Below are 27,918 nucleotides of genomic sequence, written 5' to 3'. Positions count from 1 at the left end.
AATCATTAGATAGAGGCAAATTAGAGCCCGCCCCACCCTCCAGAACTTCATGACTGGGACGTGCGAGCCAGCTCCAAGTATGCAGCTCTGGGGGATAAAATGTCAAGACGGGGAGCGAGCCCCCGCGCCCCGCCGCCCGCTGCCGCCCCCGCGCGCCTCCGCGCCGCCGCCGCGCGCCACCCGCGCCTCCAGGGCTCCGCCGCCGCCGCGCGCGCCGCCGCGCCGCGCCGCCCTGGCAACGCGGCAAGCCCGGGGCTCGCGGCCCCCCCCGGATCGCGGCGGGCTCCCGGATTCCGGGGCGGGCCGCCGCGCCCCGCCGCCCCGCCAGGGGCCCCCCCCCCCCCGACTCCGCAGAGCTCGCCCCCCCCTCCTCACTGTCCCTCCCCCCCCCCCCCCGGGCCGACTTGGTTCAGTCCAGCCCGAGTGCACCTAATAGCTTCCAAGATCTATGTCGTACATGCTTGGAGCTCGGGCTGGCTGCTGCCATAGCAACCCAGGCAAAAGCCTCACTCCTCTCTAGCTAAATGCATCTATCAATACTCTAAGGTGAGTCAACAAACCAATTAACACAAACAAATGCACCGCCGCACCGCACGGGAGAGGAAGGCGAAGCCCACTCACGCCTCCCCCCAGACCCACCCAGGGGGCGCGGCCCCTCTACCGCAGCGCCGGGACCCGGGGGTCCGGCACCGATAGGGGGAGGTGGCGGCTCGGCCATCGGCGCGGCCCGGCCCGGCCCGGCGGGGGCACTTTGGCCCTGGCCGGACCAACGGGCGAGGGAAGTCGCGGGGGGAGGGGGAAGTGGCGCCAGAAGCCCGCCGCTGTCCCCCCGGCTCTCGCCCCCGAGGGCCACCGGCCGAGCCATTAGGAAACGCATTCAAGAAATTGGGCGTCTTTCAAACAGCCTCCCTAGAGCCGGCGAGAGAGCCGGGGGACGGCCACGAGGAAGGTGCGCGGCCCCCAAAGTGGGGACGCCGCCTCCCGCAGCCGCGCCGCATGCCGGCCGGTAGCGGCCGGCGGGCGGCTCGCAGGGGAGGGAGTCCCGGCGCTCGAGCCGCCCGGCCCCGACACGGCTCACCTGGCTCGCGGCACCTCGCTCTGACCCTAAACTAGGCGAGTCCCGGCCGAGTTGGGGGGAATTCGCAGGCTGGCTGTCTCTCCGTCTCTGTCTCTGTCTCTCTCTGTCTCTCTGTCTCTCTCTCTCTGTCTCTCTCTCTCTCTCCTCCCCCCCCCCCCCCTTTCTTTTCGGATTCGGAAGCGGGGGCTAAAGACTCTGTCCTCTCACACCTGGCATATGGCTACATCGCCCGATCTTCCTTAACGCCCACAGCCCCGGCTCCCGACGCTTCCCCCGGGCTTTGTGGCCCGCGCCAAACAGCGGCTGGGTTCCCCTGGGCTGGGGGACTATTTAAAAATAAGCAAAAAGCTCCCGATCGGAGCCCGGCCGCGGCTGCTCCGGCACTCGCCGACCTCGATTCCCCGAGGAATCCAGCCACTTCCTTGGGAAGCTGCCGCCCTTCAAAGAGATTTTTTTTCAGCCTCCTATTTGAACTTATATGTATATATAAAAAAAAAAAAAAGCCGAGTTCATGCGGCAAACTACACTTCCTAAAAAACAAAAAAGTTTTAGCACAATAAAAAATGACAAACGTAATGTTACAGGAGACAGACAGAGAGAGAGAGCGAGAGAGCGAGACAGAGAGAGAGCAGAAACAAACCTGTCCGCGGGCTAATATTCCTCTAAAATCTAATCGCAGGCATCTGAGAGCGAGGATAGAAGGGAGATAAAACAATAGCCCCAAAATCCGAATGAAAGAAAGCGATAGATCGGAAGGAGATAGGCGGCGAGAAGAGCCCACATACTCACAAGTCAGCTTGCCCCCATCCTCTGCCTCTCTGTGAATACCCAAACCATTTTTCCCTCTGATAAGGGCTAGGGGGGCGGGGGCTAAGAGGAGGAGGAGGAGGGGGGGGAGAGGCTGAGCGTTGCAAAGTACTTTTGTATTAAGTGGAGCTGGAGCGGTTAGCCCCGAAAAGGGCTCCCCAACATTTTCCAGAGGAAAAGACAAACCCAAAGACGGTGCGATATTCTATATTTTTTAAAACCTCCCAACTTTATATCCTTGCACTTCGAGGTCTTTGGCTGCTCGGAGCAATAAAATAGAAGAGAAAGCTCAGCTACCGTCTGCAGAAATATCAGTCGTGACTCATCCCAGCAAGGAGCCCCATGGATTACTCTCATTATCAGCATTTTGGTTATTATTTTAAAATCTCGGGGTGCCTCATAAGCATCTGTATTGGGGGATTTCGGTAGCGGTCTTTGAGAAATGGATGCACATTAACCCTTGCTGGCTTCCATGCTTGCAATTTTATTTCAGCAAGCCCCTCTCCCGACTGGAGGTGGGGGGGGGGGGCGCTGAGCGACCCCTCTCTCCACTCCCGAAAGCCCTAGGACGGGCACACGAGCCTCCGCCAAAGTCGAGCGGCCGAGGCTCCGAGTCCAATCCCAGAATGGCTGGCGAGACTTTGCCTTTGCGCCGCGGCCGGCCCGACCCCAAACTCGTCGGAGGCAAGAAAGCAATACCTGTTAGTTAGCGGGACTACCCCGGTGGCGGGCTCATTACAAGCGGGGGGGGGGGTAGAATTGGGCAAATGCTGCCCGCAAAGCCCTCCCGTTCTAAAGAATGTCTACCAGACAATATGACAGAGCAGTATCTCTCACCTCCCCTAGATGGAGAAAATTGGAGCACAAAGCACCTAGGACCCATAAGTTTCGGGCTTCTGGAAGCAAACAAAAAGAAAAGGCGAGCCGACTATGTGCTGCCTCCTCCGGAGGGCCCGGGCCTCGCCACCCCTTGCCCTCGGCCCTGGCCCGTCCCCTCGCCTAACGACCCGCAAAGTTCTCACCGTCCAATCCCTATCACATATGGGAAGTCATTTTGGCAATCCAGAAACCGCAGTCAGCTCTGAAGGAAAAAAAAGGCAAGGCTGAATTATATAACTTTCTACACAAGGACCTAACAAATGAGGAACTGTTATCGCGGAGATCCAACAAAGAACTCTTTATACCAACCCTAACTTGGGTGAGCGCCGCTCTTTCCTACCTCTTTGCTCTCCACGACGGTGTGTGTGCAAGCCTGCTTCTCCAGGGGCACTTTCAGAGGCGTGTGCGCGGGGATCACGCGTGGAAAGCGCACGCACACGTTAGTTCCACACACACAGGTACCCAGAAACCCAGGCGCGCTTCTTTCCGAGATCCCTGCTTCTCTCTTTTTATTATTATCAGGAACCGGATGAATGCAGACTCTCTGCATCACGAAAACAAGGTCACGGGGAGGGAATTTGCCGGCCACCCATCGGCCCAGGTCTCGAAGTCAGCTCCCGCCCGGGGACAATGGACCACTAATCTGCGCTAAGAGGCCGCAGAGAGTAGGGGTCCTCCTGTTTTCTCCAGGGGGAGGCAGGCTGCAGAACAACGGCGGGGAGGGCTCACACTTTCTGGAGAAGCCAGAATAACGGCCCGAGGGAGGAGGGGAGGGGGGCACAGAGTTCCGCCCTGCAAAATGAGGGGCGAGGCTGCTGGACGCACAGGGCGCTCCGTGGTTTTCAGGAACAATGGGGGTGCACTCCTTGCTCTTCCCACCCCTGGCAGAAGTAACAAAGGTTCTCTGGGGGTAGTCCCAAGCAGATAATTAGCCTCGGTAGTTGTGGTAGACTCTCTCAGTGTCTCTCTCTCTCTCTCTCTCTCTCTCTCTCTCTTCTCTCTCTCTCTCTCTCTCTCTCTCTCTCTCTCTCACTCCTTCTCTCTCTCTCTCTCTCTCTCTCTCTCTCTCTCTCTCTCTCTCTCTCTCTCTCTCTCTCTCTCTCTCTCTCTCTCTCTCTCTCTCTCTCTCTCTCTCTCTCTGTCTCTCTTTCTTCTCTGTCTCTCTCTGTCTCTCTGTCTCTGTTTCTCTGTCTCTCTGTCTCTCTGTCTCTCTCTCTCTCTCTCCTCCTCTGTCTCTCTTTCTTCTCTGTCTCTCTCTGTCTCTCTGTCTCTGTTTCTCTGTCTCTCTGGTCTCTCTGTCTCTCTCTCTCTCTCTCTCCTCTGTCTCTCTTTCTTCTCTGTCTCTCTCTGTCTCTCTGTCTCTGTTTCTCTGTCTCTCTGTCTCTCTGTCTCTTTCTCTCTGTCTCTGTCTCTCTCTGTCTCTGTCTCTGTCTCTCTCTTCTTCTCTCTGTCTCTGTCTCTCTCTCTCTCTCTGTCTCTCTCTGTCTCTTTCTTCTTCTTCTTTTTCTTCTTCTTCTTCTTCTTCTTCTTCTTCTTCTTCTTCTTCTTCTTCTTCTTCTCTCTCTCTCTCTCTCTTTCTCTCTCTCTCTCTCTCTCTCTCTTTCCTCTCTCTCTCTCTCTCTCTCTCTCTCTCTCTCCTCTCTCTCTCTCTCTCTCTCTCTCTCTCTGTCTCTGTCTCTCTGTCTCTCTCTGTCTCTCTGTCTCTCTCTGTCTCTCTGTCTCTCTCTCTCTTTCTCTCTCTGTCTCTCTCTCTCTGTCTCTCTCTCTCTCTCTCTCTCTGTCTCTCTCTCTCTCTCTCACACACACACACACACACACACACACACACACACACACACACACACACACACACACAGAGTCTCTCCTCCCTCCCTGCAGTGATTTGGGGTGCTAAGACAAACGCAGTCTTTCGGTACAATTTTCCTGCCGTTTTTCTGAGGGAGAAATGCTCTGGGCTCGGTGCTTTTGGGGGCAGGGATCATAATCAAACCTGGGCTCCAAGTTTCTTGCTCCCTCCCACCCTGAGCCCCCCGAGAGCCTTTCTGTCAAACAATCGCTGCTGTGCTCACGCGAGGCTTGGGCGCACCTGGCCGCCGGTTGGCGAGTCCCGAGGCAGGGAAGCTGCTCTCCAGCCCCTGAGACAGTTTTATTTGTCCAGTGGCCACCGGAACAGCCCAAACCATCACGAAGGTGAGGCGGGGTGGTCAGAAAGGGAGACTCCCTAGAGGGAGAGTGAAGAAAAGCAAACGGAAGGCTGAAGCAGAATGGCTGTGAGCCAGTGAGCATGCACAACAACGTAAAGAAACACGCAAAGGTCTCGGAAGATGAACTGGCGTGGAGCGGTTGTGACCAGCATGGATAGAAAGGAACGCCCGGATCACAAAGATCCCAGCCCCACTGGAGCTGATCGTTAAACATCTCTTTTGCGAAAAGCTTGGCGTACATTATTGCATCGGATCTTCACAACCACGTGGATGGAGCAAGTGCTGTTTTACCACTACATTACTACTCTCTTATTGTAGATACCACGGGACAGTGGAAAGAGCAGCATTGGGTCTGGAGTTGAAACCCCCGGATTCAAATCCCACATCATATAGTTGCTTTTTGTCTAGCTTTGGGCAAGCCACCTCACCTGCCTGAGCCTCAGTTTCCTCCAGTGTAAAATAAGAAAGTTGGATTAGATGGCCTCTGAGGTCCCTGCCATTTCTAGATGTAGGACCTTGTCTAAGTCACTTTCTCTAGGTTTCAGTTTCTTCATTTAAAAAAAATGGGATTGGACTAGTCTGATCCAACTTTCTTATCTTACACTGGAGGAAACTGAGGCCCAGGAAGGCCAGGTGGCTTCCCCCCTAAAACAAAAACCAAGCATAAAAACATTCCCTGCCTTCAGGGACTTACATTCTACTTGACCAAGTGATGAAGTAAGTGGTGGAATTGAAAGTTTAAAGACCTGGGCAAGGGTGCCTTGGGTGGAATCTGTACTGGGGATTTCCCAGAAGGCTATGGCAAAGAAATCTCCTCCTGTGAGAAGGCATGGAGGAAATGCAGTTGGCACCAGGGAAGGGAGTCTCTGCGATGATGAGCTCTCTCATCAGTGGAAGGCTGGAATTTCAATCATAAAAATGGAAGATTGAGAATCAGATTGGAAATGTGGTAACTTCTGTAGAATGTTGTTCCAATAAATATAATTAACTTTGACTGGTGCAGGAAGGAATTCTCTAAGTTATGCAATGGTTTGGTAACAAAAGGAGCACTGTAGTTTACAACCAAACAAATGTGGCTGTGTGTTTCAAGTTGCTGGATAGGTGAAAAGTTAAATATTCTCATATAATAGTGTGTTGTCTACAGTGGATAGAGAGCCGGCCCTGGAGTCACGAGGACCTGAGTTCAAATGCATCCTCAGACACTTAACGCTTCCTAGCCGTGTGACCCTGGGCAAGTCACTTAACCCCCACTGCCTCAGCAAAATAAAGAAATTAAATGGAATAGAATAGAATAGTGGGTAGTCAATTGGGGAAGTTTTTGAACTCCCATCACACTCTATCAAAAATCACTTCTCCCCTTTCCAGTAAGAGGAGTAGCTCATGCAATCAATAATCTTTCAAAGAATGAAATACTTTGAACAGGGCCAGTCTGGAGCGAGGCTAAAAATGGAGATTTTTTTTCACTGGGATGTGGCAGGTGCCCCATCATGTATTATTGCTCGGACCACAGCGACGGAGTCCAAAGACAAATATATCTGCTGGCGAGGTGTAGTGGTTGAGAGGAATTGAGAGGAATCTCTGAAGCTAGGACAGGGGAAACCAAAGAACCCCAAATAGCAGTTATCCGCTTCTTTGTCCCGGACCATTTTTTTGCTCATTTCAGTGAGGCTTTTCTTGATTTCCCACAAAAAGTCCAACCACACCTTGGGGTATACTAGATGGAACCCTCGACTGGCAATCAACACACTTGGGGTTCTATCCAGGTTCAGTCAGGGATTTGATGCAGGACCTTGACAGGGACCGAACCCTTTCTGGGTCCAAGCTTCATAAAAGGAGAAGTTGAGCTAGATTACCTCTAAAGTCTCTCCTAGTTTTGACATTAAACAATTCTTTGTGTCCAGAGCAAAAAAAAAATATTAAGAAGGACTCAAAACAATGACATAAATGCTACTTCCCAAAGCAATCTTGAGCCTTTGTGGAAGGAGGCAGCCTTTGTTTCTCCAATAACAAGGTGAGGTAATCTGATCACTTTTGTCAAATGTCAAAGGGAGCCTCTGGCATAGGGAGAAAAGTGCCCCATTTGTTCATTCACTCAACAAACATTATCCAAGGCCCTAAGCTCTTAGCTGGCAGTGTACAGAAAAATTGGAGACAGCCAAAGGATCATAGCTTTAGAGCTGGAAAGGGCCTCAGAAATCACTGAATTCACCTCCCTCATTTTACAGAGAAGAAAACTGAGACCTAGAGAGAAGAAGTGATTTGGACCCCATCCAAGGTTACCGGTGAAGTCCTAGGACCCGGGTCCTCTGGCTTGAGAACCAGAACTCTTTTTTCTGGTTTAGGAGCTTACAAGTTGGTAGGGGAAATATGGGGTGTGCGTGTGTGTGTGTGTGTGTGTGTGTGTGTGTGCGCGTGTGCAAATAAGAGTAGCTACCATTTGAAAATAGAATCTGTTGGGTGTGTAAACAGAGGCACAAAGAAGTGTGCCCCTCAGAATGGGAAGAGACCAGAGAGAAGATCAGAGCAAGAGATGTTTGAGTTGGGGCTCAAGGGATGGGGTAGGTGTGGTTGGAGATTTCTAACAGAGGGAGATTTAGGAATGGAAAGTGAGTTCATCATTCTCCTGGAATCTCAATTGCAAGATTTCTCCCAATCCCGTCACCTGCCCTGAAGTCCATCCAGGGCCCCCCGACCACAGGCCTCCATAACCGAGTCCCCATGCCACCCCACCCAAGGTCAGCGTCCAAGACATCAGGCCCATCTGGGAAGCCAGAACCCACTCTTTGAGCACCTACCTTCAGGATGTGTTTTATTGCTGGTCACTTGGGGATGAGAAATTAGACCTATTTTTCTTGTTTTTTCCTTTCACTATCTCCAGTATTTAAGGTAGAACACTGCTGCTGACGAGAGGTTACTACAGGTGTCTGTCATCCCCAGATCCTGAAAAGCGAGGGGCCCACATCAACAGGGACTTCCCCGAAACTCCCAACTACTGCCCTTCAAATTCCAGATCATCCTCTGCTAAGGGCAAAACCTGCTCTTGTTGCTCTCTCTCTCTTAGGTCTCCCAACCTATCTCCCCCCTTGGGCCTCTCCTTCCATTGAGTCCTCACGGCATCGCTCTATGACTTCCTGTGATGGAATGTATGTAATGCTCATAGCAAACTCTGAAGCATGTTGCATCATCTGATTTGTGAAAGGTCAGTAAAGTGATCTGCACTTTTGAAAACACTAGGGAAATATGAGTTCTTATTATTATCTCAGGCATCTATGGGCCTCTGGATCACTCACCTACCTTCTCCAAGAGTTCAGTACCCACTTTGAGCTCCCTCTGCACCCCATCCCCTGCCCTAATATTTGGAGGCATCAACATGCATGTCGATAGCCCCTCAGACATCTTGGGGTCTTTCCTGAACAATCCCTTCTGTTCTTAAGGTGCCCCCATCTTAACTCTGCTTCCCCCTTCCTGTGGCCATACCTTAGATTCTCCCATCATGCAACTGCATTTCAGGATCTCTAATTCTGCAATGCCCCTTCCTGCTCATAATCTCTCACCCTTCCATCTTTGCCCCTGCCTCCTTCCTCTGAAGCTTATTCTTGATCCTTTCCCCATGCTCCAGTCCCTGTCCTCCTTCATCCCGGTTCTGACTTCACACTCCTCCCCCTCTTAATCTGTACCTGCTTCTGTCCTGGAATTCTGTGTATAGGCTCTTGCCTCACTGTCTTATCATCAGTCACACCTCGCCAAGCCAAGCCAAGCCAAGCCAAGCCTCCGACTCACCCTCACGGTTGACTTTTTTTGCTGCTACAATCTTGATGCTGAACACCACTGTAGGAAGTAGCAACAACTTGCCGACCAGCTCTTGTTACAATTCCTGGGATCTAACCTTAACTGGGCCCACTCTGCATGTAGCAGAGGCTGCAAAGCTCTCCTGGATAGGCCATCCTTTTACTCTTTCACTTTCCCCAGAACTGAGATGTCTAACTTTCTCTCTTCTGGAGCACCCTGTGCTACCTACCCTCTCTACCTTACCTCCCAGAAGAGGGCCTCACTTCCTAGTTTACTGAGAAAATTGAAGCCATCTATCACTAACTTTCTTTTGTTTCCTACTCTACCCCTAAAAAGTACTGTGCATCAGCCTCCATTTTCCCCTACTTTGTTTCAGTCTCTGAGGAAGAGATGACCCTTCTTGTTGAGGTTAATTCCTTTACTTGTGTCCTTGATCCCATTCCCTTCTGCCTCCTCTAGAAGCTTGACACTTGAATCAACCCTTCTCTCTCTCTTTCATCTCCCATCGCTCCCTATCTATTGATCCTTTCCCTGCTGCCTACAGACATGCCCAAGTCTCTCCCTCTCTTAAAAAAAAAATCCTCCCCTAGCGACCCCTCCTCCCCCACTAATCTACTATTCAATTCCCTTTTTACAACAAAAGCTCCCAAAGAAACTCACCTACACTCACCGCTTCTACTTTCCCAGCTTCTATTCACTTACTTTATAATTTGCTTCCTAACGCTACCTATGCTGTGAAAATTGCTCCATCCCAGGTTATTGATGATTTCAAATTCTAATTCTTGTGACCTTTTCTCACTTTTTCTACCATTTGACTCTCTGCAACTTTTGAGTGTGTTAGCGAGCATCCTTCTTCCCTTTCCCACGCTTTCTTTTATATTATAATGCCCCTGTGATTCTCTTCCTCCTGGCTCACCTGTCTTTCTCTGTATCTTTTATTGGACCATCTTCCACCTTTCACTTCTCCTCCTTTTCCTTTCTCTCTCTCTCTCTCTCCCTCTCTCTCTCTCTCTCTCTCTCTCTCTCTCTCTCTCTCTCTCTCTCTCTCTCTCTCTGTGTCTCTCTCTATCTCTGTCTCTCTCTGTCTCTCTCTATCTCTGTCTCTCTCTGTCTCTCTCTATCTCTGTCTCTCTCTGTCTCTCTCTATCTCTGTCTCTCTCTCTATCTCTCTTTTTCACTTCAACTACTTCTATAGGTTCAGTTAACATTACTATTTAAATTACTCCCACATCTATGCATCCAGTCCTAATCTCTCCCACATCACCAACCGCCTTCTCATTAATGAGATAATCTATGTAAAGTGCTATATAAATGCCAGCTATAATGATAATGATGATGATGATGGACATCTCTAGGACTCAGGACAATGAAATAAATGATTGTGTTAAAAAGAACCCACCAAATGTCCTAAACTGAATAAAGCAAGCTAATTCAGTCAGGCAATCTAGTCTCCAAAAGAACAAAGAGGAAGCTCATTAGCAGCTTTTGAATATTAACTGGGGCCAGCACTCCCTAGGTTCAGAGGCAGTTAACTGAAAACCATTTCCATTCTGCCTCGTGGTGTAGTTGTTTGTGTGAGTGCTTTATGTCCCCTAACTTTCTGAAGACAAAGACTAGCTCTTATTTATCTTTGTATATACCCCTGGCTTATGATATTGCCTTAGACTTAGCAGCTGCTTAATAAATGTCTGATGGATGAATGAATGTCCCTTCTCCCCAGTGGAGTGATTGCAGAGTCAGTGTACTAGTCAGGGGAGCCAGAGTTAACTGTATATTTAACTAGGAATATGGAATATGAATAACCAGGTCCCTGGAAGAGAGATGTACCCACTATATTAACTGTCAGGGTGGTTAACAGATTCAATAAGCGACACAAGGGAAGATCTGAGACCTCCAAAGATGGATACAAGATCACTGAAAGAAGAGCATGAGAAGATGGACATGAGACTTGACAGCCTGGAATATTTGGTAGACAGTCTTAAAGCAGCATCCTCTCTGAGGAATAGAATGGCCCAGATAGAGGACAAAAATGGTATGAAGGCAGAACAAATAAGAAAATGTGAGAAAAAGCAGAACAACCAGAAGAAGATTCTTTCTAACTGAAACATCAGAGCAAGAAGATATTATTTGACACATCTGACATAGCAACAAGGCCCAAATTAAAAATGGAACGAGCTTTGGCAAAGAGCAGACAAAAAGATTTCCATTTGCATATTGATATGGGGTTTGCTTAGAAAATCTGAAAAAAAATTTTTAAAGGATTAATTGAGATAAGTTTCAGTAAAGTAAGAAGATACAAAACAAGCCTGCCAAAATTATTGGTATTTCTATTAAGTTTTTAACAAAAACCAAGAGAAAAACATAGATTCTGTTGAAGATAACTACAAAATATCTCAGTGTTCACCTCCCTAATACAAATAAATATCACCGCAGAATAATCTGTCCAAAAATAGACCTAAACAATTGAAGAGGTGTTCAATATCCATGGCTGAGCTATGCTAAAATAGTAAACATGACAATGCTAGCTGAATTAAACTACAAATTTAACACTATGTCAATCACAACTGTAATTCTTTGTAGAATTAAACAAAAATAATAACAAAATTCATGGGGAAGAACAAGAGGTCAAGAATGCCGTGGGAAACAAGGCACAAGAATAGGAAAGAAGCTCACATGGCATCACCATGTCTCAAATTATATTACAAGACAATATTTATCAAAACTAACTGGTTCTAGGAAAAGTATTAGCAATATAATGAAGTAGATAAGGAACACTTAAAAAACAAATGCATGCAGAAGTCTTGTGTGTAATAAACTCAAGAAAACAAACTACTTGGGAACAAACTCCTTATTCATTTAAAAAAAAAGCTATTCAACAAACCATTCAATTAAAAAAAAATTGGGTTCAGACCGACACTTTACACTACTCTCACAATTCCAAGTGGATACATGATCAAAATGTGAAAAGAGGTACCATGAAAAATAAAGGAGAATAGAATATATCTTCTTTAACAATCATGGATGAGGAAAAATTCTTTCCCAGGCATAGCATAGAGAATATTATAAAAGATAAAGTAGATTATTTCCACACACACAAACACACACACACATACACACACACACACACACACACACACACACACACACACACACACACACATAGATTGGGAAAACATTTTTGCATTAAACATCTCTGCTGAAAAATCTGACATCCCCATATAAAGGGAATTAGGCTAATAAGATTGAGTCATTCCCAAAAGGAAAGTTGTCAAAGTATACAAACAAACCATTTTCAAAAGAAGAAACACCATCAATTACAATACTAACTGAAGTATTGTACTTTACAATACAATACAAAACTAAAGTATAATACTAACCAAATAACAATGAATTTGAGAAGTATAAATTGAGACAGCCCTAAAATATCACTTTATACCAATGAAAATGGGAAAACTAATAGAAGACAGAATAATCTGATGTTGGTAACGCTCAGGAAACAATGTCATTCGGACACCTTGAAGGTGGAGCCATGAATTGGTCTGACCATTTGGGAAATCAACTTGGAATTATCCAAGAAAAGTTCTGTGTTTTGATATGATGGTTCTACTCCTAGAGTTAGACACCAAGGAAGCTACTGGCAACCAAAAGTGATCCATACCAATCATCAACTCATCCAAAACAGTCTTAGACACTTACACATCTATGTCATTGAGAGGTTAAACAACTTGTTCGGGTTCCCACAGCTAATGTGTGTCAGAAAGAGAACTTGAACCCGTCTTTCAGACTCCTAGACCAAATGTGATCTCTTCATTATGGCCATTTTACAAGGGAGAAAACCAAGACTTAGAAAAGTTAAATAACATGCTCAGTATCATGTGGCTCATAAGTATTTGGGGTAGAATTTGAATTCAGGTCTTCTTGGACTCAAAGGCCAGTATTCTAGTAAACTTGTAGAACTCTGTGTAATATACTTCACTGGCTCTCTCTCTCTCTCTCTCTCTCTCTCTCTCTCTCTCTCTCTCTCTCTCTCTCTCTCTCTCTCTCTCTCTCTCTCTCTCTCTCTCTCAGTGTATGTGTGTTGTTTAGGCTTGTCTCTTATGCCAAAGCAAAATTTCTAGGTTTAAGAAAACGCATAAAAACAAAAATTCAATTATATTACTAGTAAAGGTAGTATGTGTCTTTGGAGGCAATGTGGTACAGGAGGAAAAGTATTAGATTTATATACTCAGATGGAGGACCTAGGTTGAATTCTTGGAGCTTCCACTTACTACTTGGGTGACCTTGGACAGCTCACTTCCCGCTCAGGTCTCAGTTTCCTCCTCTGAAAAATGGACTAGATGGCTTCCGAGGTCTCTGCAGACTATGATCCCAGGTGCCTGTATTAGTGGGCCACTGAGAGCTGGAACTTGGAACTCCCCCTCTTCACCAGTGGCAGGTGCGGATTGTTATTGCACTAAGAGGCCTTGAAAGATTAAGGAGGTCAGAGGTAAAACAGGAAGGAGTTGGGCCAGTTGAAAGGCTGTAAAAAGGGGGAAACAAATGACGAGCAGGGCTGCAAGGAGACGGTATGGAGGTGCCAAGATGGGTGAAGTAGCATGCCCAGACTTGGGAGAAGCCTGAGAGGAGGCCTCTGCCACAGGCCTGGAACCAAACCAATTATTTAAACAAGTGAGCAGTCAACTACCAGTGCCAGGCCAGAGCTTTTTCATCCTGAGGAAGAGAAAACTTTGTTGGCTAACTCGGTGACCTAAGCTGCATTTAGTAGGCACTCAATAAATGTTTCTGGAATGATTGAATGAATGATTGAATGAATGAATGAATGAATGAATGAATGAATGATAGTGCTCCTTAAGTGACTGAAATGCCCTCACTTCTAGCTTAATCAGACCTCTCCTGTGTATGTGGGGAAAGTTTAGACAAAATACTGTTCCTGACCTTGTGGAGTTCACGGTGAGGTTGGGGAATAAGATACACAGATACAAAATACTATTGCATAATTAAGTAGATAAAAGAGTTTCTTTAGTGCCCACATGAAAACAAATGAGCTGGAAAATAGAAAGTTCTTTGGAAAGTTTCAAGCATGTTGGAGATATTATTATATAATTATAATTATCATAAAGTTTAGAGATATGGTTGGCAGAGACCTCAGAGCCACGAGGACATGGCTTCAAGGCCCATCTCTGACACAGCCTTATCGATGCCTTAAGTGGCAGAGGAACAGAGTGGAAGATAAGAGGTATCATGGGAGAAGTCAGTGAGCCGGGAGCCCAGGGTTGCAGTCTGTGAAGGAGAAATCTCCCCCACTAACTCCCTACTTGCTATTGTTGGTGGTGCCTTAGAAAAAGAGATGAAATCAACCAGTGGTGGGGTCTACAACTAAATGCTGTGGGATGGCACCCCTTTCCACAAAGGCTTCCAATAAGAATCTAGCCAAATTACCTTTTTTGTTGTTGTTTAGTCACTTCTGCTTCTTTGTGACCCCAGTGGGGGTTTTCTTGGCAGAGATACTGAAGTGGTTTGCCATTTCCTTCTTCAGGTCATTTTACAGATGAGGAAACTGAGGCAAACAAGGTGAAGTGACTCGCAAGTGTCAGAGGCCAGGAAGATAAATCTTCCTGACTTGGGCCCCAGCACTCTAGCCACCTTGCAGAATGGCAGACTCATAAGACCCCTTAGAAACCATCTAAACCCTATTCCATTTTAAAAAGCAAGAACTAGAATTATATGTGAGGATTCAAACACCTTCAGCTTCTTGCTGTTGCCTCTTCAGTAAAATCCAGCCTCTTTAACCTGAATGCAAAGCCTCCCAGCATCTACTCCAATTTCACTTTCAAGCTTATTTTTACACCTCTCTTCTCCACATACCCTTCAGTTCCACCCAAACTAAAGCACCCAACCATTGCCCAATGGCCATCCTTCTCCCGGACCTCTCCTTCCCCGACCTCAGCCTCGGTGTCTTTTCCAGGCCCATTCCCCCTACCCTTTCCGCCAAGGTCCAGCTAAGCTGTCACTACTCTCCATGGAGTCTCCCCTTCACCAAGCTACGATTGATCCCTCCTTCCTATCTCTGTCTGACATCTCCTGTGTGGTCATCACATTTTAATTTGTATTGATTTGTGCACATTTATCCTCCCTTTATCAGATTATAAACTCCTGGAAGCCAGGGACATTATTAATTTTTTAGCCTCTGACTTTGTATCCTCAGAGCAAGTCACTTGCCATAGACCATCTACTCTAATCCCTTCATTTGACAGGGGTGGAAACTGAGGCTCAGAGAGAAGTGCTTGCTCAAGGTCACGGTATCAGAGGTGGGATTTGAACCCAGGTCCTCTGCCTTCAAATTTCATGCTTGCTCCACTGCACCTGGATGCCTAAGTGAACCAAAGTGAAATGGAAACAAGGTGGAATACTCAGAGCTAGCATTTGTATGGCCCTTTGGGAAAAAACCAAAACCAAAACCAGCGAGGTAAACAGAGTCTGGGGAGCTACCTTCCAAGCCTGCAGACTCCCTTTTCTGCTTTTCTGTCCCGAGCCAAAGTTGGGCAAGCCGGTGGGGCAGTTTACACAGCGTCAACTGCCCTATTCATGGGCTTCCCTCCCCTGTTGGCAGGGGTTCTGCTGGGTAAGTTTGGTGGGCTGCCTTTTTTTTTTTTTTTCCTCACACCTTACTAGCAGCGAGCCCTTGGGCAGTTTAGAAACCTAAGGAGTCCCAGCCTCATTTCCCACGGGAGCCTACCCTCCAAAGTCCTTGCCCCCAGGGGGAAAACCTGCCAGCCATTCTGTGCTTCCAGTTGGGGGGTTTGTACCCGGATTCAGACTCCCCATGCTTGCAGGCTGCCCTCTAGCTGCCCTTTTTTTTCTCCTCTCCCCCTATCCCTGCCCCCCCACCCCTTAAATAGCCCCATTCGGGGCCTTATTCCTCCTCTCCGCAGGATACTGCACTCCACAACCCAGGAATCTGATAAAGTAATCTAGTGTGAAGTGTTAATCGGTGCTAATAGGTTAATGTCTCATCCCCTCCCAGGTAAAGTGCTCTTTTGAGCGCGGCATTTTTAACGAGTGTATTTGGAGCTCGTCAGCCCCCGCCAAAGAGCGCGTGTGTGTGACCGTGTGTTCGTGGGGGGTCTCAGGGCTGGTGCCCCTTGACCCCTTTTGCTGGAAGCGCTTTGTGTTTTTGTTTTTAATGATGGTCTGCAAGGTCTCAGCTGCGCAGGAACGGAGTGATACGGCTTTGGCTCGCGGCATCCTTCCATGTGGAATCAAAGAGAGAGCTCCAGTCTCTCCCCCCACCCCCACCCCGGCCCTGACCTCGCTCCCTCCATCATCATATTGGAGCAGCATTCCCAGAGGAAGGCGGATTCTCCTTCCAAACATCTCCTGACCTCCAGGGCTGCTGCCCACTGCACGATGGCAGCAGGGACAACAGCCAGCCATGATGGATACCCTAGAAGCCAAAAAAATGGCTTATGGATGATTTTTAATAACATCTCTGGCCTTTCCCAACCTACATCTCTGCCCTCGACAGAACCCTCTCTTGTAACAAAGCAGGGCCAGGTTAAGCAAAACAGACGGATGGAGACCTTGGCTGTGCCCGACAATGCAGGTTCCATTCGGTACCTGGAGTCTGCCATCTTTCTGTCCAGAGCTGAGGGGCTCAGCTCACCGGCACTCCTCAGAATTCCTGCTGGATCGCCGAAATAATCAGAACCAGCCACTCTTTCAGCATTGATTTCCTTTACATTGCGGTGCTTACTATGTACAGCATTCTCCAGGTTCTACTTCCCTTCCCTCTGCATTGGCCCGTTCAAGTCTTCCCAAACTTCTTGGAATTCTTCATATTTGAAATTGCTTACAGGAAAATAATATTCCCTTCCACTCCATCCAGCTGCCAGGACTGGGTCAGTAATAACTCAGTTGGTGGGCACTCACTTTCCTTCAACTTCTTTGTGCTCTCTGTGTCTCTGTGTCTCTGTTTCTGTCTCTGTTCTCTCTCTGTCTCCCTCCCTCTATTCCTCCCTCCTTTTCTCCCTTCCCCCTCCTTCTCTCTCTCTCTTTCTCTCTTCTTTTTCTACACACACACACACACACACACACACACAGAGTTCTGCTACCATTGTTTTTGTACACATGGAACATTTGACCTTCGCACAGTAGTCCTGCTCAAAGAATATATATAATTTAGTGACTTTTCTACAATAAGTTGAAATTGTTTCCCCACAAAGTCTGAACCAATTTATAACTCTACCAGCAGGCTATTAATCTATCTTCCCACAGCCCCTCCAACATCTACCATTATCATCTTTTGTAACTTTCCATAGATTGGTGGGGTAGAGGGTGGAAACTGAGTTATTCTAATGTTCGCTGCTCCTATTCTTTTATTATGCTTTTCTTCTTGAACACTGCCTGTTCACATGCTATGATCATTTACCTCTTAGGGAATATACACCACACACTCTTTAAAAACGACTAAACATTATTGGTGCCTTTTGTTTTGCTGTTATAGTTTGTGGGTTGTGTTTTTGTTTTTTAATAAAAAGAAGTCTTTCCTTCTCGTGAGACCGACCCCTCCCTTTTACCAAAGAAAAAGAACTCGGCAAAAATCCCTGATGAAGTGCCCGTGCCTGACAATATATGCAACATTCTTCCCTAGTCCTTCCTCATCTCTGTGACGTGAAGATGGATTTGGGTTTCCTTATTTGTTATATGGGGACCGCCATTGGTTGGTTGATTACTCAGAGTTCAGCTTTGGCTTGGTGATCTTTTCAATTTCATCGCTGTATTGTGTAAATTGTTCTTTCGGTCACTCCTTAATTGATGGACACTCACATTAGCAGTTCTTTGCTACCACCAACAATACTGCTCTCAATATTGTGGTAATATCGGACTTTCGCTTTGGTCATTGACTACCTTGGGATATATGCCTCGTGATGGGATCACTGGGGCCAATGGGTTGCTATACACTTTTGATGTACTTTGAAGAGCTTAAGTTTCTCTAGTTATGCTCTCAAGAACACCGTCACTTGTATATTGTAACAATGAATTTTAACAGAGGAAGAAACAGAGGCTCAGAAAAATGAAACAATCTACCCATGATCCCACAAGTAGACTCATAGGAATTAGAACTAGAAGGAACCTTGAAGATCATTTAGCTCAACCCCTTCATTTTACAAATGAGAAAACAGATCCACACAGGCTAAGTGACTTGTCCAAGGTCATATGGCTAGTGAAGAGTTAGGATTTAAAGTTAGGTCCTTTAACTCCTATTCCACTGCCTTTCCTGCTGCTCCATATAGTCCCCTTTCCCAATAAAACCATTATAACAGCATGCCATGGCCATGTTCCCTTTCCTCTGTGTCCCTTTCCAGCTGGTCAGATGAACACATTGGAAAAAAAACACATTTGGAAGTTAGGTGTTTTTACTAGCCCTGTTTACAGTTAGAGAGACTAGAGCACACAGAGTTTAAGTGACTTGCCCAGGGTCAAATCTTCCTGACTCCAAGATCCATCTTCTGAGTCTGCCAGGCCACCCCTCTAAGGCACATGGTGGTCATGAGCACATTGCAAAATGCTTCACAAGCAGAATTATGCAGAATTAGTATGAAAGATGTCATCGGAGCAATGCACAATCCCCCCGCCCCCCCCAAAAAAAAAAAAAAGATTGGTTAGGAAAGCAGCAGTAGCAAGGGATAGGTGGTAGACATCCATGTAATATATAAGAAAATGACAGAAAGTCCTCCTGCATATTGAATTGCCTTCCCTCCCCTGGGACAAATCTATGGGAAAATGTGGATTGAGGGTTGTTTGGTATGGGCAGACATCACTTGGTTGATTGTTGTTGTTAAAGAAAGAAAAAGAGGCTAAGTGAAAGAGAAATAGCAAAGAGGATTCCAAAGTTCTGAGTGATGTATAGGCAGACAGTGGCATCCTTGAAAACTGATAAGGGACACGTTTGGGGAGTGGTGAAAAGCTCAGTTTTGGATGTGTGGAATTTGGGGTGCTGGTGAGGCAGCCAAATTTTCCTCCTATAAATGAAGTTAAGAGACTCAAAAGATGGCTCTGTACTCTCTGTGTTATCAGAGAGAATGAAGTATTCCTTAATGAAGAAGAAGAAAGAAGAATCTGAAAGGCAGAGGAGACTTGTGAGCCAGGCCACGAAAGTGGAGGCTGGAAGAACACGGCACAGAGGAGGAAGGGAAGAAGTGGGACAACTGAATCAAGTATCACATGTGAAGTTCTTCCTGAAGAGGAAAGAGCTATATCCGAGGAGGAAGCACTTGGGTTGCCCTGTAGAGATCCATAAGTCATGAGGTGAGAGGTCATCCAGAAAGGGTTGGAGGAAGGAGAGACAAGTGAGTGGTAATGCTTGAAGGCAGCTATTTGTAGACCCAATAGCAGCACCAGAGAGTTTTTTCTGCCTTCTCAAGACTTGTCAAATCTGATAGACTGCAAATTTCTGCCATTTGAGGTGGGCATAAACCATTAGAAGAAATCTTGGGCAAACACTTGGAGATCTCTAGAGGCCAAAGTTCAGAGAGGAAAGGTAGATTTGGGAAGGAAACAGTTAGAGTGAAGAAGAGGGCATCAAGCCAATGCATGAATAAGTGTTGCCTGCTAATATTATTTCTTATAAGAGAGGGCTTTTATTTGGGGAGAGGGAAGACTAATGGGAAGTAGTGTAGATGGTAATGAAGATGTTTCCCATAAAAGAACAAAAGAAAAGACTGCCAACTAAACATTTTAAAATTACACATAAGAGAGCAGAAGGAAGTCCAGAAAGGCACAGAGAGCAACAGGCAGTGTTGGTACTACCATGTTAAATTTAATAAATACTTAAAACAAGCTATGTGTATTAGAGACTCACAGTTTCCTCTTTTGTTCTTTGTATGTGAAATTCTTCATGTTTGTCGAGTGCATTATATTAAAAAAAAAAAAAAAAAAAAAGGAAAAAGGGGAAAAAGGAATGGGTTTTGGACTTCTGAACCTTGGCTTAAAATACAAGAGCGATAAGTTCTTGGTCAGGGATAAGTTGTTGAGAACGATTTGCCTGGAAATTTTCAAATCTAATATAAAAGACTTCAGAATCAGGAGGAAAGAGGAGAAAGAGCAGCCTACAGTTATCTTCCAAGCTAGATACCAGAGAGAGTAACTATGATGAAGGAAGAATTTACTATTGACAGTCTAAGAAAGGAACCAACCATAAAACCCATGGCCTCAGATGTATAGCACAAACAGGAAAAATAAAATATAATGAGGAACTTGAGGTCTTAATACAAAGACGGATTTGTTCTCCAAGGTATCATTGAAATGGGATGGGATGGGACCCATGCCTAGGACTGTAGAAATGTCTATCTTGTTAAATATAGGAAAGACAATGGGGGAAATGTCAGAGTTGACACTGTGTATTAAAGAGATAAATTCATATGAGGAAGTACAAGAACCAGAAGGGGGGAGCACATTGTGAGGCAACAGGGACAGAAAGAGAAGGAGTATTGCCATTGGAGTATACTATAGACCCCCTGGACAGAAAGAAGTAATAGATGAAGAGTTTGGTAAACAGATCACAAGTCTAGCATGGAGGCATAGGAGACTTCAATTATCTGGACATCTGGTGAAGGTTTCCTTCTGCCAAAAGCAGAGGATAGAAGCATGATAAAGGATTGGTACGGGAAATCAATTATCTGAATCTCAGCTGGACATCCTTCTCTCTGCCAAAAGCAGAGTAGCTAATAATTTCCTGGCTTGCCGCCATGATAATTTCATCTTTCAAAAAGTAGAAACCAAGAAAGGGGAATAGCTATTGGGGATCCAATTCTCACCAACAAAGAAGGAACTGATTCCTGGGGTGGAAATGATGGGAACCTTAGGGAGAAGCTGCCATTCCACCTTAGAATTTGATATAGAGAAGGAGCAGAAAACCAATACCACTTGGATACATAGCCTAGATTTGGGAAGAACAGAATTCAAAAAGGTTCAGAGAAAATATAGGTAGGATTCCACGGACTTAAAATTAAAATTCTACAGGGATATAAGCATGAGGAGAGGGGAACACCCAAGAATAAAGTCTGAATTCACAAAGAGAGAAATCCAAAGTGACCAGTGTGGATACATAGGACGCCTACTGACCACACTTAAGCACACATAGAAGATGGAAGCAAAGGCAGGCAATGGAGGATGAATAAATACAAAGGTGTGGAATGATTCTTTACAAATTGTGTCAAGTGTGCCAAAGCTCAGAATAGAGCTGGTGAAAAAATCTCGGGGAGTGCAGTATATGGAATATCATATTTGGTTTTAGGTACCCAGTCATAAGAAGGAGAGAAATAGGGACGGAGCATTTATTTATTAGGCATCTCTTCTGAGCTAGGCCCTATGCTAAGCTCTTTATAAATATCTTAATTGTGACATAGAAAGGACATGGTGAAGCTACCTGGAAAGTATCCAGAGGAGGGCAACCGAGAGGTGAAGGATCACAACCTCGGGCCACATTCGATTTGGGTGAAGAAACTGTGGATGCTTAGCCTGGAAAAGGGGATCTATGGAGGCACGCTAACTTTATTCAAGCTGTCATGTAAAAAGAGATTCTGTTTATTTTGACTGTGGAGAGGAGACCCAGGGCAATGGGTAAAAATAGAAAAGAGGCAGATTTAGGCTTGATGGAAGCAAATTCTTCCTAAGCATTCGGAGCTATCCCAAAGTATAATGGGTTGCTCTGGGATACTGAGGGTTCCCCTCTCTTTGCTATTAAAAGTCTGGGAAGTGGGAAGTTTAGTGAGTTCATGTCAGATGTCCTCAATCTTCCCAATAAAATAGGAAGCAAGGACGTCTACTGAGACTGTGCAGATAAAGGCTAGAGCTGGGCGCTTGAGGAGAGAGGAGGTTTGGAATGGCCACATAGAGGGTCAAATGAGACATGAATGAAAGGATGGCCATACAGCAGTGCGGGCCCCATTGGAGCCAGCATATGTCGATAGTGGAACCAATCAACACAATGTCAGGATTTCCTCTCCTTAGTATTTGGCTGTTCTAATGGAGGAGACACAGAGTAGGACTTAACTGGGGCAGGCAGGGTTAAAGACCAGCAGTGTGGGAATGGGGAGAAGAAGGGACAAAGAAGGTGAACAACCATGAAATGGCCTGTCACACTGGAAGTACTGGGGAAAGATTGGAGACTAGAACACTGGAAGAAGAGAGCCCATCATCATGACAGTCAGGAAGAGATAGGAAAGAAATAAGTGAGTAGAGGAGAGGAATAGAAGAAGAACAAGAAATTAGGGGCGAAGAAATGGATTTCCAGAGTCCAAGGTTTTAAGAAGACGAACAAGTGCAAGCAACAGTGACGTCTAAGGCGTAGCCACTTTGGCAAATGGCTGAAATAGAGTGGAACTCAAGGAACTGGGAGGAAAGGACATTACACAGAATAACAGAGAAACAATGAGGAAACTTGCTCACACTGATGAAAATATTGACCCAAGGTCACATGCGAACAAGTTCTAGGGTCTAGAAGGGTCTAGTTCTAAAACCACTTAATTCACAACTTCCCCTTATTTTATAGATGAGCAGTGTGAGTCCCAGAGAGGTTAAGTGATCTATCTAAAATTGCACAGGTTGTCAGTGGCAGAAAGAGGATTGGAATTCTGGGTCTCTGACTTAAAATCCAGCACCATCTTCACTCTAACTCTTTAGCCTCAAAAGCAATATCCCCAAAGAGTCTCAGCTTTTCCACCACCGCCCCCCCCCTTTTTTTTTTTTAAATCTATCTGTCCAAATCAGAGAAAACTGTGTGAGGAAGGAAAGAGGATAGAACTCCCTAGCATGTACTCCTTGCTAGCTACCCAAAATGGACCCCAGGCCTTCTGCAACTGATTTTTGCATACAAAGCATTGGTGTCTCTTTTCAAGGTTTGTTGATGCTTCTCCAAGCTTTCATCCCTCCTCAAGAACTGCAGCAGGATGCAGAGTGATCAAAAGTAAAACAATCATTCTGATGGGGCACTGTTGCTGCAAAATCCTTTCAAAAGAATTCCCTGTATTATCCCTTTCCAGACCTACAGTGTTGACTCATAACAGAGGCAGAGTGATGGAAAATGGCCAAGAGCACAGTGAAACATTGGAGTTATGTAAAAGAGAAGAAAAATACCCTTGGTTTTGAAAAAAGTGCTCCTTAAATCTTAAATAGGATATTTCTAAAAGGAAGGAAAAACATGCCTTAGGTATGATCTTAAGCAAATCACTTCCCGAAGGAGGCTTCCTGATACAACAGAAAGGGGCTGGATCTGGAGTCAGGGGGTTTGAATCAGAGATTTCCTAGATCTGTGACCAGAGGCAATCTCTTTCCCTAGCTGACTTAATTTCCTCCTCTACAAGGTGGGGGAGGCGAGAGAGGTTTGAATAAGAAGGTCTCTTTAAGGTCTCTTCCCTCTCTAACCCAATGATCTTTGTGTGCCTCAGTTTCCATATTTTGCAAAGTGAAGAGGTAGGTCAACAACCCATTTGGTTTAACAAACATTTCTTGGAGTGCCTACTCTGTACAAAGCAGACCAGTAACCCCTCGGTAACTTAACGTTTTCAGGTCAAATGTCAGAGACCGGATTTGAACTTGGGTCCTCCTGCTTGGCACAGTAAGTGGCAGTGAGAGGTCTTCCTGACTCCAAGGCTAGATCTTTACGGACGCCCGAAGGCTGCCTCAGATGCCACGTTAATGACCTTGGGTTCTCCAAGGCTAAGTAAGCCCAGGAAGCTCTAGCAGGTGCTCCCATGTTGGACAGGCTTTGAGAATGGTCCCAGCAACCGGGTAGGCCAGCTAAGCACAGAGAGGCTCATCATCAATGGGCCGGCTGCTTGGCGATGCATTCTTTGGCCATGGCAACCCATGTGCCAAGTACTGAGCCTGCCAAGACAAAAACAAAACAGCCTCTGCCCTCCAGGACCTTCCATTCTACTATAAGCTTCCTCCCAGCTTGGCCTTTTTCTCTGCTAGTTGATTCTGGAAGCATCCTCAGAAAGCCAAAGGAACAGGCTCCATTTTTCAGGATCTGAGCTCTTCCTTCCAATTTAATTTGGCCAGTGACTGAAATGACTTCGCCGCTTGTGAAGGAGTCCCCCATGGACATTTGTTTACATGTGAAGATCACTACACATAATTGCTGCCTCTGCTGGGGTAAGGCCCAGCTGGGATTAGAAGACGTGTTGCAAGGATCTCGGGAGGTGTGATCACCGACTACTGCATGAGATCTGGCTCTGCATTTCCCCACACCGGCTGCTTCTGCTGCTGGGGCTGTCTTCTTCCTTCAAAGAACTAAGATGAACTGAAATGGCAGCAGAAGTTGTGGGGAGGAGACCATTAGGCTGCAAATAGCTTTCACATTTGCTCCCGTTCCGGTACGGTGCTCCCTGAGCCCCCACCTACCAGTGGAACCTAACTCGTGATTACGATTTCAGTATTTGCAGTGGGGCCGGCCAGAAGAATGGAAATTGGTCATTTACCCAAAGAATTATGTGGAAAAACAAAATGTACGCCATGTGAATAGAAATGAGAGACAGAGCTGCCAGAGTCTCTCCTCTATTGATTCAATTCAGTGATCGGATATTCTTTTTAAAAAATGGCGATATTTTTGTTCTCACATCATTATTTCTGTTCCCCAACCTATCCCTCCCCTGACCTTCGACTGAGAACCATTCCTTGTACCAAAGAATAATCAAGAGTGGGGGAAAGCAGCCCAGCATAACTAAGCGACAGACGGATAAAATCGGAAGTATGTACTTCTTTACACATCCATAGTGCCTCCCCTACCCGGAGCAAGGAGGGAGCTGAATTTTCTCAGGCTTTTTTTTTTTTTTTTTTTTTTTTTGAGCCAAGTTCGCTCATTAGTATTCTAGTTTCTTTATTCATTCCTTTTACATGTTTTCAGTTATTGTCAATTGCTTGCTTCTTTCTGCCTCACTTTGTATCCATTTGTATTTCGACTTCACTTTGTATCCATTTCTAGTTCCGCAGCATTTTGTATCAGTTCATACAAGTCTTTCCATACTTTTCCGAATTCTTCCCATTCCTTGTTTCCTATGTGCACTTTGCACACCATATTTTCTTTTTTATGTAATAATAGCTTTTTAATTTTTTCAAAATATATGCAAAGATAGTTTTTAACATTCACCCTTGCAAAGCCCTGTGTTCCAAATTTTTCTCTCTCCCTCCCCCCTCCCCTAGACGGCAAGTAATCCAATGTAAGTTAAACACGTGCAATTCTTCTGTACATATTTCCACATTTATGCTGCACAAGAAAAATCAGATCAAAAAGGAAAAAATGAGAAAGAAAAAACAACAAAGGTGAAAATACTATATTGTGATTCATATTTAGTCCTCATAGTCCTTTCTCTGGGTGCAGAGGGTTCTCTCCATCACAAATCTATTGGAACTGGCCTGAATCACCTCATTGTTGAAAAAAGTCAAGTCCATCAGAGTCAATCATCACATAAGCTTGTTGTTGCTGTGTATACCATGTTCTCCTGGTTTTGCTCCCTTCACTCAGCATCAGTTCGTGTAAGTTTCTCCAGGCCTCTCTGAAATCATCCTGCTGATCATTTCTTACAGAACAATAATGTTTCATCACATCCATATACCATAACTTATTCAGCCATCCTCCACCTGATGGGCATTCACTTAGTTTCCAGTTCCTTGCCACCAAAAAAGGCATTTTTGCACATGATACACCAGTTTCTTTAGTCAATCCCCATAATACTTTGTTTTTGTTTTATTGGTACCACCAACAAAATTGCTGCTATTGCTACTTTGTGGTAAGATCCCTTTATTTCTGTTGTTGCCTTCTCTGAGGGGGTATATCTAGCATTTGGTGTCTGCTATGAGGCAGCTTTTCTGCTAAGTGCTATAGGGTTTAAATAGAAAAAAGAAAGGAAAGAAACAATTATTGTCCTCAGAGAGTTTACCATTTACTCAAAGGAAAGATTCAGTTGGTAAAACAGGTCAGTAAACACAAAGCATTTGCAAGGATGTTTTTCTTTTCTGGGGGAGCACCCATAATTTGAGAGTGGGCATAAGGAAAAAAAAGCCTGATCTAGAAAATGGCATCTGACATGAACCTTTAAGGGAACCTGTAGTTTCAAGAGCCAGCAGTGAGGAGGAAGAGTACTCTGAGAATGGAGTGCCAAGGGATGAAGGCAAGGACAGAAAGTCCTGAAGAGAGAATAGTAAGCAAGCCAGTAAGTGAAGGGGATGAAATAAAAAGGAAAAGGTGGGTGGTGGTAACTTTGTGGAAGGCCTTGAGAAACTTGTATTTCATTCTAGAGGCAATAGGAAGAAAAAATTTTTGGTTTTGGTTTTTGAGCAGAGGAAACTGGCTTTAGGAATATTACACTGGCAGCTGTGTGGAGTATGGGTTGGGGAGGGGAGAGAGATTAGGCAGGGGGCTAATTTAGGCAGCTGTGGTAGTAAGTGTCCAGGGAAAGGGTGATGAGGGTCTAAACTCTGACAAAGGATGTGAGAGACTTAACGTGGACCTGAGACATGTTACAGAGGTGAACTGATAAGACTTTGCAACTGATTGGATATGAGGGGAGGGTAAGGGTCACAAATTATGATGATGATGATAATCACCACCACCACAAGTACCATTTATATAGCCCTTAGAGATTGGCAAAGTACTTTACAAATATGATCTCATTTAATCCTCACAACAACTATGGGAGGTAGGTCCTCATTGTCCCCGTTTTACAGATTAAGAAACGGAGGCAGGCAGCAGTTAAATAATTTGCCCAGGGGAACATAGCTAATGTCAGAGAATTTGAAGGTTTTTGAAGGATTTGAGCTCTGGTGTTCCTGACTCTAGGCCCAGTACTCTAACCCCCACGTCACCTAGGTATGAGACTTGGGTGACTGTAATGGAATAATGGTGCCTTTAACAGAAACAAGGCAATCTGGAGAAAGGATGGGTTTGAGAGATATGAGTTCCATGTTGGACATAAGGAATTTGAGATGCCCATGGGATATCCAGGTGATGAATTTCTTTCAAACTTTCTCAAACCAGTTGCTCATGTTTGGTAAAAGCCACTATTTGTGCTTAAATAATACTAAAGAAGAAGGATTTTCCTTACAGAGTGGCTCTATGTGTTTCTCGGCTACACACATACTATATATGCATATGGTTTTTAGAGGCATTGAGATACAGTGGAAAGAAAGAACACTGGCTTTGAATCCCAGCTCTGTCATCTTGGGTATTCTTGGGCCTTTCACTTAACTTTTCTGGGACTGTTTCCTCCTCTATAAATTGAGGAATGAGGTTAGACTTGATGATCTCTAATGTTGCTTCTGACCATGTTCATATGTATGTATGGATGTAGGTAAATCTTAGGGAGTTGCTTGGGTGCAAGTTACGTGGCTTGTGTAGCCAGGCTGTGTGAAAGGGAGAACTTGAGCCAGGGCTTCCTAATTCCAAAGCCAGCTGGCCAGCCTGCCTCTATCACCCTGCTTCTCCTATGTGACTGCATGTATATGTGTTAGACACATGTATATATTTATAAAGTTTCTTCCATTTTAATATAATATGTCTTATTGCAGGTTAAATCCAGACTTGGGATCCAAGAGCATCCCTTTGGCTTTGGATTTCACCAGTATGCAGGAAGGTAGGTCTTCGGTCGATTATCTCCAATTTTTTTTTGGTCAATTATCTCCAATTTTTTTTTTGGTCGATTATCTCCAATTTTTTTTCTCCCCTTAATTCAGGCTTCTCATTTGTAAAAAGGCTCTGTGGCCTTATTTCATAAAAGTGCTTAAGGACTTCTAAGAAGAAAAAGGACGAGCTACTGATTAGCTTAGATATATCATTGCTCTTAACAAATGATGATAAAAAGGGATTGTGCTTTTAAAAAAAAGAAAGAAATGTTAGCTATTCAGCTATAATCAAATGAAAATCCTTAGATTATTAAGGGCAAATTGGCTACTTGAATCAATTCAAATGTGATGCATAACTCACGAATTCAGCCTGTCACCATGGTGGGAAGGAAAGGAAGAAAAGAATAAGAAAGGAAGGAATAAGTATTTATTAAATACCTTGTTTGTGGTAGGTATTATGCTAAGGCTTTACTAATATTTCATTTAATCCTCACAACAACCCTGAAAGGTAGGTACTATATTATCCCCTTTTTACAGTTG

At 45.3% G+C, this 27,918-nt stretch overlaps 1 protein-coding gene and 1 long non-coding RNA gene across 8 annotated transcripts in view; one reads left to right on the top strand and one right to left on the bottom strand.

Moving 5' to 3' along the window:
- MBNL3 (muscleblind like splicing regulator 3) overlaps positions 1-27,918 on the bottom strand; it is a 217,883-nt gene that overhangs the window by 154,818 nt on the left and 35,147 nt on the right. For 2 of the 7 annotated variants that reach the window (XM_074277762.1, XM_074277758.1), the window contains exon 1: positions 3,105-3,485. The exons of 2 other annotated variants lie outside the window; for them this stretch is intronic. The gene's annotated coding sequence lies outside the window, so the exon portion shown is untranslated. Of the gene's footprint in view, positions 1-1,867; positions 1,917-3,104; positions 3,486-27,918 lie in introns of those variants that run through there. 3 more of the 7 variants (XM_074277764.1, XM_074277765.1, XM_074277761.1) reach the window with 3 other exon arrangements.
- Positions 457-27,918, top strand: part of LOC141548696 (uncharacterized) — a 41,117-nt gene continuing 13,655 nt past the window's right edge. Inside the window, exons 1-2 of the long non-coding RNA XR_012484036.1 lie at positions 457-546; positions 27,325-27,389. This is a non-coding gene — a long non-coding RNA (uncharacterized LOC141548696). The remainder of the gene's footprint in view (positions 547-27,324; positions 27,390-27,918) is intronic.

This window comes from Sminthopsis crassicaudata, chromosome X (genome assembly GCF_048593235.1).
Source record: "Sminthopsis crassicaudata isolate SCR6 chromosome X, ASM4859323v1, whole genome shotgun sequence".
NCBI classification, from domain to species: Eukaryota; Metazoa; Chordata; class Mammalia; order Dasyuromorphia; family Dasyuridae; genus Sminthopsis; species Sminthopsis crassicaudata.
The sequence above is the reverse complement of the archived record's forward strand: the minus strand, read 5'-3'. Positions and strand labels throughout refer to the sequence as shown.